The sequence below is a fragment of the Pholcus phalangioides genome, unplaced genomic scaffold, assembly GCF_987345545.1.
Source record: "Pholcus phalangioides strain wild (caught in Gottingen) unplaced genomic scaffold, Ppha-v1.0 ptg000015l_1, whole genome shotgun sequence".
Lineage (NCBI taxonomy): Eukaryota > Metazoa > Arthropoda > Arachnida > Araneae > Pholcidae > Pholcus > Pholcus phalangioides.
Genome location: NW_028301608.1, coordinates 19,718,049 through 19,732,019, shown reverse-complemented (window position 1 = coordinate 19,732,019; position 13,971 = coordinate 19,718,049). Strand labels below are relative to the sequence as shown.

Below are 13,971 nucleotides of genomic sequence, written 5' to 3'. Positions count from 1 at the left end.
AAGGTCTTACGAATCTACTAACAGACACGGATTTTTAAGCTACAGGTCGCGATCCAAACTTGATTCCCAGAGCCTTCTGAGATGGGTCATAGAAATCAACTTACAACTAATGATTCTCGCGCGCGAGCTATTTTTCACAATCCAAACATCATTCGTAGGTGTTTCTGAAATGGGTCGTGAAAATCAACTTGCAGACAGGGATTCTTGGTAGGTGACGACCCAAAATTGATTTGCATCGGCATCCTAGATGAGTCGAACAAATCCACTTACACTCCTGTTATAAATGCAGTTATTGCGTCACTTCATAAATTTCTAAAAACAGTCCCCATGTGTCGCGAAATTGATCTTTTTGTTGATTTTGGGTCGCGACTGACAAAGGTTAAGAACCACTGACTTAGACTTTCAGTATCATATTCTCCCATTAAAAGACTCCCCCCTCTAAATACATTGTTTTTTAGAGTATTTTACATTTGTTGAACACGTTGAGGTTGGTAACAGTTCTCGTCCATATTAATTTGCGCCCAAGTGCTTGAAAGCAGGCATGTTCAATCTTGTGAACGCGAGTATCTCAGTTTCTGCACTCGTGAGGTCTGGATCGTCACTCCAATTAATTCATTGCATTCAAAAATGCATATCATATCATAATTGCAGTCGGAGTACCCATCTTTAACTGACATTTGCGATAAGTGTTCATCAATATAACTAATGTGCTGAATATCTTTTTGCAAATAGTTTTTACCCTATTTGTGAGTAAGTAGCATTCACTTTTGGATTTTTGGGAATAAAAAGGTGGAGAGAGAGACCAAATTGAACACAAGGAATGTGCAATTAGGTAAAAATTGGAAATACGTTTAAGCCTACGTAAGATTTGATATATTTTATATCTTAAGCGCTGGGAATGAGCGCTGCTCACTACAATGCACCGCAAAAATTTAAACACTCATGAAATTCACTCTTAAATTTAAAAGAAGCCGAGCTATTAAATAATAATGATTATCAGAGAGATACTTCTCTCTCTCTCTCTCTATCTATCTATCTCTTTTTCTCTATCTATCTAAAAATATTATTCGAACATTTGAATATTGAATACCAAAAACAGTGCTATAATTCGTAATGAAAATAATTTTTTGTGAAAAGAGTGAAATTCGTGTTTGCAAAGGTTTAGACACAATGAATTAGTTTCGAGATTGATCGTCGAAATATGCATATTTACCACTAGTGACTCATGAGATAGCATCAGTTATTTCAGATGCTGCAAGCTGATTCTGAACGGTGAACAATTCTGAAGAAGTAAACAGAATATGGAAGCTAAATCGGAAGGGTGGACTGTTTCGGAAATTGCAGTCCATTCACATCGTTTTAAAACGTCTATCTATCGCGTATTATCTGGAGATTCTGGAGATGGTATATACAGTGCCCAATACCGATAGGAAGGCAAAGCATTACAAATAAAAGGCGTGACAAAATCCAAAGAATTGGTATTTACGTAATGGATGACTGCGGCAACAATTTTAAAGCTCGTCTGGACTCCCAGTGTGAATGGATGCGATACATACGCGTATACGAGAAATAAGGTACGGTAGTATATCGAAAAATTATGAAAAAAAAAAAAACAGCTTTGTCTCAGTTTTCAATTTGTGCACGAAACACAAAGGTTACAGTGAGCTCTCGAGTGTGGCCAAAATGGCACTCAGTTATTTGCAGCGATGAGAAGAAGTAAAACCTAGATGTCCAGATGTATGAGAATAATATCTGCACGATTTGCACAAGGAACTACGGAATAATTGTAGTCGAAGACAAGGTGGTGGTTCACTGATGGTTTTGGCTGCATTCTGTTGCAATGGACAGGTATTAGTAGCCCATCGTAGAGGTCACCAAAATACTCAGCATCACATACAGACACTAGAGCATGATCTGGCGAACCTCTGGCTGGTCTTCAGGTGGAATTTCAGCAAAATAATGCGGGTAGGTCGTAGTCTTAGGTAGACCATGCATACAGCGTTCATGCAAAAAGCTTAGTGTAATGTGAAAGAAATTGAAGTTTTTGACTGGTCAGCATGTGGCTTGAAACTTCTTTAAGATTTGTGCACTATATGTAATTTTTGACGTTTCAATTAATTTTGGTTTTGACGGAGATGCCTTGTTCTCCCCCGGGGGCCCAAGTGCATACGTGTTTCTTCATGCGACAAAGTAGGTGTCACGCAGTTTCTCCAGTCTTCAGTATGTGGTCTGATCTCAAACCTATTGAGAATCTTTGAGGCATTTTGTCGAGAGGTTAATGAAAATAGCCTATATTATTCGTCCGTAGAAGAACTTAGATCTTTCTTTGAGAGTTATTTTGCATATTTTGAGACGCAAATAAAATGTAAAGCTTAATTTCTTCGGTGGAAATCGGCATAAGCTAACTTATTGAGAAGAAGGGACATCAAATCAGATTTTTCATCATTTTTACTTCGCTGAAAATTTGACTTTGTCGACGAACTTTTGCGACGATTGTTTATATACCATTTTTTTTTCATTTTGTAATTATATTCTCTATAAAGAGTGTGTAATCTAATTTTATTACTTTCAAAATAAACTACATGTTCATCCTAATAATTATAATTAGTTTGGGGTTTTGCAATTAGTAGTTTTGAGATACTGTGTTATTTCAACTAGCGTTTAAACTTTTGAGGTGCACTGTACTTAAAAATTGTAGAAGAGCTGCTTTGGATTACTCTGAAAATGTGGTTCAATTCTTGTTTATTTCCTAACAAAATTAGTTTCAAGAAACCTAACTAACATTCAACAATTCCTTTTGTATACTACGAGACAGTTATATCTCGTAGTATACAAGTTATGGTTAAATACAAAGTTATGATCACCAAATTCTCTATTGCGGAGTGATTAACGGGCACAGTGCATTAATCTCGACTCCTTTCCATCGATTATTTTTCAAGGACATATTTAAGTAATTATCCGAATCCATGGTCATTCGTCTACTACACGATGTTAATAAGGATTAAAGGAGTTGTGAATTTCAATTACTTTCACAAACGTTATTAATCTGCTCCATTAATTATCAATCAATCGGTGGTATCCACGAAGTAAATCGCCATGCTGTCATAATAACCGATCTCGGTTATCTGATGATTGCGATTCAAATGGCGTGACTTCATATAACGGTCAGGAGCACGTTATGCGGCGAATGTGTGTGAGCGTATCTGTTTCTTCTAAAAGACAAGTGAAGCATGTCTGACAAGATACAGATCAGAGAAGAAAAAAAAAAAATGTCGAAATCGCTTTCACTTTCCAATCAATAAATCTCGCCATGTTTCCCACAGGCTTATGGAGCGGAACAGGTAGAGGAAACCCCCCAAACATCGTCGCCGCCGTCATCATGTTCACATAATGGAATCTGTGACATACTTTTTGTTCTAGATTTGATGAAACCCGACTTCTCATTGCTGAAAAATGAACAATTCAATTCTTTAAGAAAAGAAGCGTGGTATTTTGTCTTCGTTTTTGTTGGTTTTTAAGCTCACCTTGAGGGCGTGATGATGGAAAGTTCTAGGCACGACATTGGCAAACACAGACAAAGGAAGCATTGTGGAATAATAGTTGTGACATGAGAAGCCGGTAGCAACAACAAAGAAAAGTATTAATCCGGCGCATGTCTTATATGCTCCGATGACTATTGGAGAAAGATAAACTTCGTTTATTTCACATAACAATCCTGATTGATGTTTTAATATAATACTTTGAGGTATTTGATATCAATCAGAGATAAATCTGAGACTACTGAAAGTGATCCTAATGGCTGTTTCGTCTGTATGAGGATTATATCAGCGTCCAAATGTCCCCAAGACAATTTCAATGAGCAGAGACACTTTCTCTTCCCATATGCATAAAATCTCATTCCACGGGAATAAATTTCGCTTTTGTATGAATTTTTAACAGAATAGAATACGATACAGTGTCTGAGTTGCGTGTTATTATCAATATAAAAGAATTAATCTTGCAATTAAAATCAAAATCGAAACCCATTCTTGAATTGATTCGCTGTATATGAACTTTGAACTTTTACTAGCATATCGGGATGCCGTATATGAGACTTTATATGAACTGTTTTTACTTGATATGAATCGTATATGAACTGTTTCATGAAAGTATCCCAACGATATGGTTTACGCTGAAATTAAAGTAAAATATAAGAAAAGTTTTGCAAATAATATACTTTATAAAATATTTTGTTAGCAAAAAAATAGAGATTTTGGGTGTGTTAGTTTACGTTAAACAGTGATTAGTAATAGTTATTGAAGTTATAATTTTTATGTGATCCCCAATCAAAACAATGTCAACTGGTAAAATTCGCACTTTGCTTTATTATGTCTGGAGTAATTTACCCTGTAAAATTTGAAGGAAATTTGTTTTTATATCCGTCATTGAATTTCTTGTTTTTTGTCTCTCTTTACGTAGTAAAATGACTAAACCGCACTAAGGTAATATGCTGAGTTTCAGTGATTTTTTCCTGTAGCTAGTTTGCGAGATTTAAGAAAACAGTTAATGGCGAAAAATTCCTCAGAACTATGTAAAAAGGAAAGAAAATAATGTAAGATAATAAATAATCTGTCTCAATGGGAAATACCAAATATAATTATTTTCAAAAGTCTTTATTTTCAGCCATATTAAAAATAGTAATTGTTGCATGACCAAATATATATATGCTATGCATTTCTCAGCTTACTTGACTTTCAATTTTCAACGAAAAACTTTTAGATTTTTTTCCTAAAATTTTTTAGTAAAATGAGATAATGGACGAAGCGAAATTCTAGAGAAAATAAACGTCATAAATGTTGTTCCTTAAATGTGAACTGAAATTGAAACATTGAAACAAAAAAATTGATAGATTTTTAATGAGTAGAGAAACAAAAATTCTGTAAAAAATTTTATTCCGGTAATGATAGCATACGGACGGGGAGGATGAGAAACTTTGATACACGATTTTTTTTAGTTTAAAAATCGTGACATCCGAGCATGCGCGGTTAATATAGACTATCTTGGGACAGAGTGGGAGCTATGTTCTGGTTTGGTGGTGGTTAATATAGCCAACATGGCCATAAAACGAACATACGAAAAATTATCAACTAAATCCAAAGAAAGCTGTATTTATCCGAGGATGATATCACTCTCCGCTATCCATACAAAGGTTTTTAACCTTCATTTGGATAGCAGAAAGTGACATCGTCCTCGGATAAGTCACCATTTGGTGGCATTGTCAGCAATTGTGAGCGTTGGCCTGAGTTAGGTCCGACCGTCCATGTATGGTCCCGTTCGGTGCACGCGAGCTACAAGGAAAGATTGAGATATTCGTTACCTCTGTAGTCTAGTGGTCTAGGGCATGGGTACGATTTCCCGCAGGGGCAGTTGAATTTTCTCTATTTCCAAAATATATCTTCGTATCAGCCAGCTGTTAAAAATCTTCGTCAACCTATATTCATCAGTAAACTTAATATCCAGTCAAATTAGATTTATGTGGTGGAAATGGCATAAACTAAGCATAAATTTCGAATTAAAATTACAAAATAGTTTAGCCTGGAAGAAAAAGGACGAAAATAAAACCTTAGTTTATTTTCTGAATTTTGAAACAATATTAGGAGCCAGCGTCATTTCCCACCCAAAACAAATAATTCACGCTCCATATTTTAGCTTGTGAAAAGCGACAAAAGTTAACAATTTCAATTACGGATATCTCGGTAAATTTTTCTTCAAATGCAGTCCTTTCGGTATAATGAAGGTGCATTCATTTTACTAATTTGAAATACAAATGCAAGTGCTTTCTTTCCTAAGAACTGTGTCTCTCGGTTCCTATCACTATCACTATCATAAGAACTGAAATTTGAGCTGTTTTAAAATTTTATTTTGCATTTACATTGTTTAATAAAATTACGGGTATATATTTACTTCATTTTTCTCATTGAATTTATTTTATTTCCTCTTTTTTCGAATATATTTAATTTTATTCCTTTTATAGTTATTTTATTCCTTTTATAGTTATTTTATTCCTTTTATAATTATTTTATTTTATTCTTTTTATAATTATTTTATTTTATTCTTTTTATAAAATTATTTAATTTAACTCCTCTTTTTTTCTTATTTTACTTTATTCTTTCTTCTTTTTCGTATTTTATTTCAGTTTAATTTGAGAATCAACACTAGAATTTTTATTCTTTCAAATATATTCTTCGTCAAAAACTTTAATAGATTTTTTTTTAACGGCAAACTGTGATCATTCAATGGTCGTACTCATCGACATACGATAAAATAAAATTAAAACACAATATAACAAAACATTTCAACCTAAGATAGAACTGGCTTCTACTATTACTTAACCGTATACAGGCACCTCTTGTTAACATTCCTCTAAGGAATTTAAATACTGGCTTCTAATAGACATTGGTTAATACAGCCGCTTATTATAATCACGGATAATGATATCATTCGGATTTTGTTATCACTTTTGCAAGGAAAGGAACGGATCAATACCTTAACAAGGAAGAATGCGGAACTTCGGATAATGTCATCAAATTTTATTCCGCCGAAAGTTTTTTCGCGCATTCTGAAGCTAATGTTTTACCGAACTTAATTTTTTTTCCCCCGTAAGTTATAGTTATCACGCTGCAAGACTATGTAGGGAACTAGAAGGTGTTCTCTCCCTTCTCCCTTGTTAACAAACATTTCCAAACATCTGGTAATCAGTCCATAGCATTCGCTGTCATCCATGTACGTGTGCAGGTCCTTTTTCAATGACCTTTCTATAGTGAAGGCACATGTATGACGAAAAAATATTCTCCTACGGTTCTTGATCAGTTTCTTTCATTTCACCAGATTCAAAATTTTTTTTCGAGACATTTTCTCAAGGGATCTATGAAACGTATAATATTATACATTAAAAAAAATATCGTAATTCGTGATATATACATTAGACCAGTGTATCTCAAAGTGTGAGTCTCGGCTCCCAGGGCCGTCGCGGTGATCTGAAGATTTTGATATTTGTGTGCCTATTTATGTTTCTTGTAGTGTGGTTCTTTTATATGATAAAACATATCCACTGAGCTATTCTGGGGATCCACAGATGAATCATGAATTTTTCAAGGCAGCCGCGGGTGGCAAAAGTTTGAGAAACACTGCATTAGACAATTCCATTCTAATGCCTCACAATGGCTGAATAAAAAATTCAAAATTTTAGCTCAAAGGGAGAAAAGAGATCCCGTTTTAGAACAGAATAACAAAAAAAAAAAAAATGGAACGATTGAACACTTTGCAACCAATTGTGTGGGAAAGGAAAAACAGTTGCCCTGTTTTACCAATACCGTTCACCATACGTCCTGCTTGGTTATACCGGAAGTATGGTCACCTTGCTTGCGAATGGGACTTTTTCCGGATATAGTCATCATTCGGTTAGTGTTACCAAAAACCCGGAGTCCCAATGTGATCACATTAAGCGGCATGGACTGTATTTTAAAAAAAAGTCATTGACCTATGTACGGTGGTCTCAAAAAATATGAAACAAATTTTTCATAACTTTGAGAACTTGAAAAATCTCTCCATGAATCTACAATAATTTGAAGTTCAAATTTTTATATCCTTGTTTTAATTTATACTCTAAAATTTTCGAATTATTTTTTACTTTTACATTGGTGAAATTAGAAAAACCTAAAGAAAAATGTACTATACAGTCGAATCCCGTTTTAACGGATACCGTTATAGCGAAAAAATCTCATTTTAACAAACACTTTTCTAATCCCCAGGATAAATTTAGATAGGAACAATGCGAAAACCTGCAATACCTTTATAACGAAATTTCTTTATAACGAAATTTCTTTATAACGAAGCGATTTCTCCGGTCTCTTGGTAATCGTTATAACGGGATTCGACTGTATAACATTTTATTTTTTTTCCTACTAACATTTAATGAAGGAAAAAGTATCAAGAGGGAAAATTGAGCAAGTGTGTATTTTCCCTTATTTGTCCACATTAATTCTGTTTTCCATTTGCTCTCAAAGAATGCCTGGTCAATAATTGTAGAATTTCTTCGAACCCGTACCCCTAAGGCACTTCAATACACGTAGTTTGATAATAATGGGTGAGGGGAAAATCAGAAACGTCCATCGCACGTGTTCTTTCTGCTAAAATGCAATATTAATAGGCGATAATCGCGGAAGTAAACTGATATCTGACAGATATAGCTTATTTCACCTTAGGGTGATTTCGAGGAGATGCTGAAATAGACGTAATTTGTAGTTTCGCGATGAGAGCAAGGGTAAGACCATTGCATGTTACCGTAATAAAAGATACCGGTTTGTGGCGAAAATGATGTGTTAATGGCTGTAATGATGATGATTTCGTGGATTCGCGAATGTTTCAAACCACATTGTGACATCATTTTGATCTTCAGTGATGTGGAGGCATTAATATAGAGCAGTGGGGTTAATTTACCGCGTCCCGGCAAATTAAACTTCCGTGAGCCGAGGACACGGTTTCGTGAAAGTTTACTTGTCCATAATGCAATATATAATCAATAAACGATCAATTACCGTATTAATTATGCTATTTATATGATTACCAATTAATATAAATAATTAGCCAATTACATTAGTTAATATCCCATGACAGTCATAGACACATTTTCCATCTTTTCTGGGCTATTACGAGCAGAGATCAATATACAGGGTGTCCTGCAAGTGCTAGCACGACCTTTATCTCATCAACCGTTTTTCGTAGAGGTGTGATTTCAATTCAAAAAAATTTTCAACAGCCGTTCAAAAATTACCCTGTACCAGTTTTGAAAGTGAAAATACAATGTGTAGCAAAACAAAAATCTAAATTTTTTTACGGTCCCCTCTGTGATCTAACTTTAAGTTAGAAAGTTGTAGCCCCTGTATGCCGAAAAAAAAAACCATGTTTCCAAGTACAATATTCACAAAAAAACAGCGTTAAATGTGAAAAACCGTTTTATCAGCATTTAACGCTGTTCTTTCACAAATTTCCTCCGTTTTTCGGAGAGACAGGGCAACAACTTTCTAACTGGAAGATAGAGCACAGAGGGGGCCGTATAAAAATTTAGATATTTTTATTTTACTTCACACTGTAGTTTCACTCTCAAAACTGGTACAGGGTAATTTTTGAACGGCTGTTGAGCATTTTTTGAATTGGAACCATACCTCTAAGAAAACGCGGTTGATGTGATAAAGGCCGTGTTAGAACTTACAGGACACCTTGTATAACGGGATGTTTTATCAGTTACTGCAGCAAGCATCCTCATTAGAAAATTTGATTGATCACGTATCAATTGAAAACTCTTATTTAGTGCTGCAGAATATTATCAATGCTCATAGTTTTCATGTACAACACACGCTGATTTTTAAGACTGATGACTAAAACACGCATATCGCTACATACACAATGCTGTAGGTGCACCAAAGTCCGGCACAACTCACCTTTTACAATTAGAACGGTAACGCCCGTGTGGCGTAGTGAAAAGATGCTCGTCTACCACCGTGACAGTTGCCGTCATGTCCGATCCCGGGGAAGAATATAGATAAGATATTTTCCCTAACGAGTTTGGGCTGGCCATCGATAGATGGCACCCTCATTTCAAACTCGTTATGTCAGTAAATTGTGTATAGCGACGTGGCGGGAGTTGGTTAGTGGTGAAGAACTTAGAACGGTAAGTAAATTGCCTGAATAACGATAGACGGGGGTTGTGAATGGTTAAAAGAAAGATTATGCTTTACCTGGTTGAAAATAATTCCGTTGAATGCATTTGCTCATTTCGTCATATCATGGTCATTTTACGTCCTATTCTGATAAGTAAATTAGGCTGGGTTTTTTTTTTTTTCAAATTTAGATTCAGTGCTATTGGTTACAATCAGTAACACAAATTCATCCATGCGTAATTAATAAAACCCATTTCTGTTAACCTGTGTTCGGTTGCGCCAACATTTACTATTTCAGGTGACTTTGAGTTATCTAGATTCAGGATTGTTATAGTTTTAATTTTGGCAACTATTTGTCTCTTGAGAAATGATTAATTGTAAATGCTGTATGAAAATGTGAAGTAATGAATAAAATATTTAAAAAAAATTAATTCATTGCTTCTACTTTGGGATGCAACTGGGGTCACCGATTTGGGAATTCTCATTGATGATCAGCTTAGGTTTTCTGAACATTGTTCAGCCGTTGGTCAAAGAAACTAGTGATCGGTTTCATTCTTAAAAAGGTCCCTTCGCGTTCTCTTAAAGTCATTCCTCCGCTTTTCCGAGGCGTAGTTCGTCCTGGACTGGAGTATGCTGTGAGGTTTTGGAGACCATACCTACAGAGGGACATAGACTTGGTTGAAGGGAGTGCAGAGAAGAGGTACGCGTACTCTTATTGGCACACAAGCTTGAGCTATGGAAAAAGACGAAATGAGTGGCTTTATAATTTTGGAACAGGTTTTGATTCCATTATTCGATCTATATATTTTTTCTGTCATGAGAAATGCAGAAATATGTTATATTATTATAATTTTAACCCTGTGCACAGTTACATTGGAAGAACGCAGGTGCCTGGGGGATATGATCGAAGTGTTTAAATTTTTCAACGGGATGAATACGATGGGCCACATGGATTATTAATACACCTTGAATCAACTGCTTCGACAAGAGGACACCAGCATCGTTTAGTATGGAGAGGAGCAATTCCAGATATTGTGGCGTCGCAGAAAAAAGTTTTTCCTCTAATAAAATAGTTTTCCAAACTTTTTGTTCCATATATCACCCCTCTCCTTCAGAATTTTTTTTCTCTCATCGCCCCCCCCCCCTAACTCAAGTGATAACATAGGATCTTATGTTATACCCGTAGCTTCTATCTTCCCCCCCCCCGGAACCATTCTATCGCCCACTTTGGGAAACACTGCTGTAATAGCATTGTTAATAGCTTATATATACACTGCTCAAAACAATTAGGGGAGCACATGGTTTTAACAAAATTACGCAAACATGTATACCGATAAGTAACATAAAATAAATCATCCGTAATTTAAAGCCTAGCAGGAAACGGAAGAAGAAAACTTCATATGCAAATCAAAGTTCATGACGTCAAAAACAGAAAAAACGTCAAAACGTCCAGAAAAAGGAGATAAGGGCAGAAATCGGGATGTTGCAGAAACGTCTGTTTTACTGCCGTAACTGTGAAATTCGATTGCGCAGTATTTGTTTTTTTGAGACAAGGTGACTTGAGGATGTCTCAACAAGGTGATTTACCGGAGTCCATGGCATGTTTTAGGCAGACTGGAATCCGGGCAAACACAACGTAGTGTCGCGGACGCTGTTGGAGTCGCCAGAAGTGTTGTTGCAAGGCTGTGGAATCGATTCCAAGAAACAGGAAATGTTAGACGTCGACCAGGGCAAGGTCGGCCACGCGCCACTACAGCAACTGATGACCGGTATGTACGGTTAACAGCCCGTCGAAACAGAACAGAGAATGCTACGCAGCTGCAAAGACGGTTGCTCTTGGCAACAGGACGAAGGGTGTCCAGCCAAACAGTACGTAATCGGCTTCATGAGGGAGGGCTCTGTGCACGTAGGCCAATGGTCTGCATTCCGTTGACCCCACGCCACCGTGCGGCCCGAAGAAGATGGGCTGCTGAACATCGAGATTGGGAGAAACATGATTGGAGCCAAGTGCTGTTTACAGACGAGTCCCGATTCAGTCTGGAGTGTGACACCCGACGTGTTCTGGTATGGAGGGACAGGGGCACTCGAAACAACCCCGCATTCGTTCGCGAAAGGTCACAATACAGACGAGCTGGTTGGATGGTATGGTGTGGAATCAGCATAGGCGGACGTACGGACCTGCATATCATTCGGAATGGCACTTTGACGGCCCGAAGGTATGCGGACGAGATACTGCGACCTCATGTCATCCCTTACGCTGGAGCCATTGGAGATTCCTTTGTTTTCCAGGATGATAATGCCCGACCGCATAGAGCTCGTCTGGTGGAGAACATGCTTGAAGCTGAAACAATACAGCGTATGGAATGGCCAGCGTGCTCTCCTGACCTGAATCCAATCGAGCCTGTTTGGGACATGCTCGGACGACGCATTGCTGCGCGACCAACGCCGTCTGTTACTGTCCGAGACTTGCAGATTGCACTTCTTGATGAGTGGAACAGTATTCCCCAAAGTCTGATCGATAACCTCATCGCATCCATGGCAAACAGGTGTGCAGCAGTCTTAGCTGTTCGAGGAGACCACACATCCTATTAAAACTCATGCATCATGTCTAAACAGTACTTTTTTTTATCGTTTACATGTAACCAAATTGTTGCCCTAAATCATCTTTTCATGTTTTTTCCATATTTTCAAAGAATTAAAGCTTAATTCCAAATTTTTTTACGTCTTTTTTCTGTATTGCGCATTGATACGCGTGTACTATCCATTGTATGCCAATACGTGGCTGTCTCGCACGGTTTTCTTCACTTTTTTTGCTTGCTCCCCTAATTGTTTTGAGCAGTGTATATACCTTGAGGTTTCATCGACTCAATCTCTTATTTAAAATTAAATTTTAAATTCAAATTAAATTTTTTGAAGTTTGAAATTTAATTTTAAATAAGATTGAGTCAATGAAAGCTCAATCTTTTGCTTCATTTCATGAACTGCACAGTTTCCTTTATATTTTGAATCAATCTTCATTCAGTTACATTGATCTATTGCTATTTTATCATGCTGTTTTTGTTGCATTTTTTTTAGAAATAATTTATAAAAAATTAAGTATTAGATGTATGTAAAACTTCATACTGACATAGATAGTATATACTATCAAAAATATGTGTAAAAAATTTTAAATAAATCAATCAGTAATTTTATTGACTGTAAATTATATATCCCGATCTAATTAGCCGTCGACTACACTCGTTGCACTGCTATCCTTGGTGTAGATTCATCCGCAAAGTTATAATTCCACTATTTCTTAATGTTGTCAGCCAAAGCGGTTGTGCTTTGTGGATAAGGACAAAAGAATTCCTTTCTTTCTAGAGAATCTCTGTTCGATAGGGATAGAATGTTCATTTAAAAAAAATGAAATAATCTTCTTTAATTGGTTATGAAGGGGATTTCACTAAAGTGGGAACTCGAAATCGCAATTGGTTTACGTTCTTACAGAAAGTAAAAGTGTCTCAAATCATTGCCCTCGACTAACGCTAACGTTGACATCAAATTCCATTTTACCTCGGGGCATGTTTACCAAAAAAATCACAAAAAAATAACATTCAGAAAAAACCAAAAAATAGCTGCAGCAGCTCTATTTTCTTTTCCCCATTACTTTAAACACGTCACATTCTTAATATTGCATCATTAAATACCAGAATTTTTAGCCATTCGAGCATGAAAATACTTCAAAGAAACGATGCAAAAAAAGAAAAACAGTAATAATATTTGAAAAGTAATGTATTTTAATCCAAAAATGACAGCTTCTTAAAAATTTAAAGACAACGAGAAAATAAAGGAAGATCTGAGGTAATCTAATAAGAAATGCAATCTTATTTTTCCTGATCCTATATTCATAGGATTTTCTTAAATTATCTAATCCTTCGAATATAGAAGTCGATCAACATTTTTTTTTTTTGTGAGTAACAGAATGTTCGCAGGCCGGTGCTCTGTTTAAAGACGCACAAACAGAGCACTGGCATAAGAAGAGAGATGACTCTTTCGCCACAACGTCTGAAGCTGACCCTCGCACTTATTTATCCCTTTCAGATCCGAGCATTCTTCTTTTTTTAAATTTTCAAAATGTTTTTACGCATTTGATACTTAAAAAATACATTAAAAACATGAATGTCAGCAAATATTTATTTCTTTTATTCCATTTTTTATTCAAGTTTTGATTTATTTATTTTTGTGAAGAAATAATTCACTTTGTTCAATATTTTTCAGTCAAGATGACGCAGGA

The 13,971-nt window shown here is 36.0% G+C and overlaps 1 protein-coding gene across 1 annotated transcript in view; it reads left to right on the top strand.

Annotated features, from left to right (window-relative positions):
* LOC149075628 (uncharacterized) overlaps window positions 1–13,971 on the top strand; it is a 52,341-nt gene that overhangs the window by 9,583 nt on the left and 28,787 nt on the right. The gene's annotated exons all lie outside the window — the stretch shown is intronic.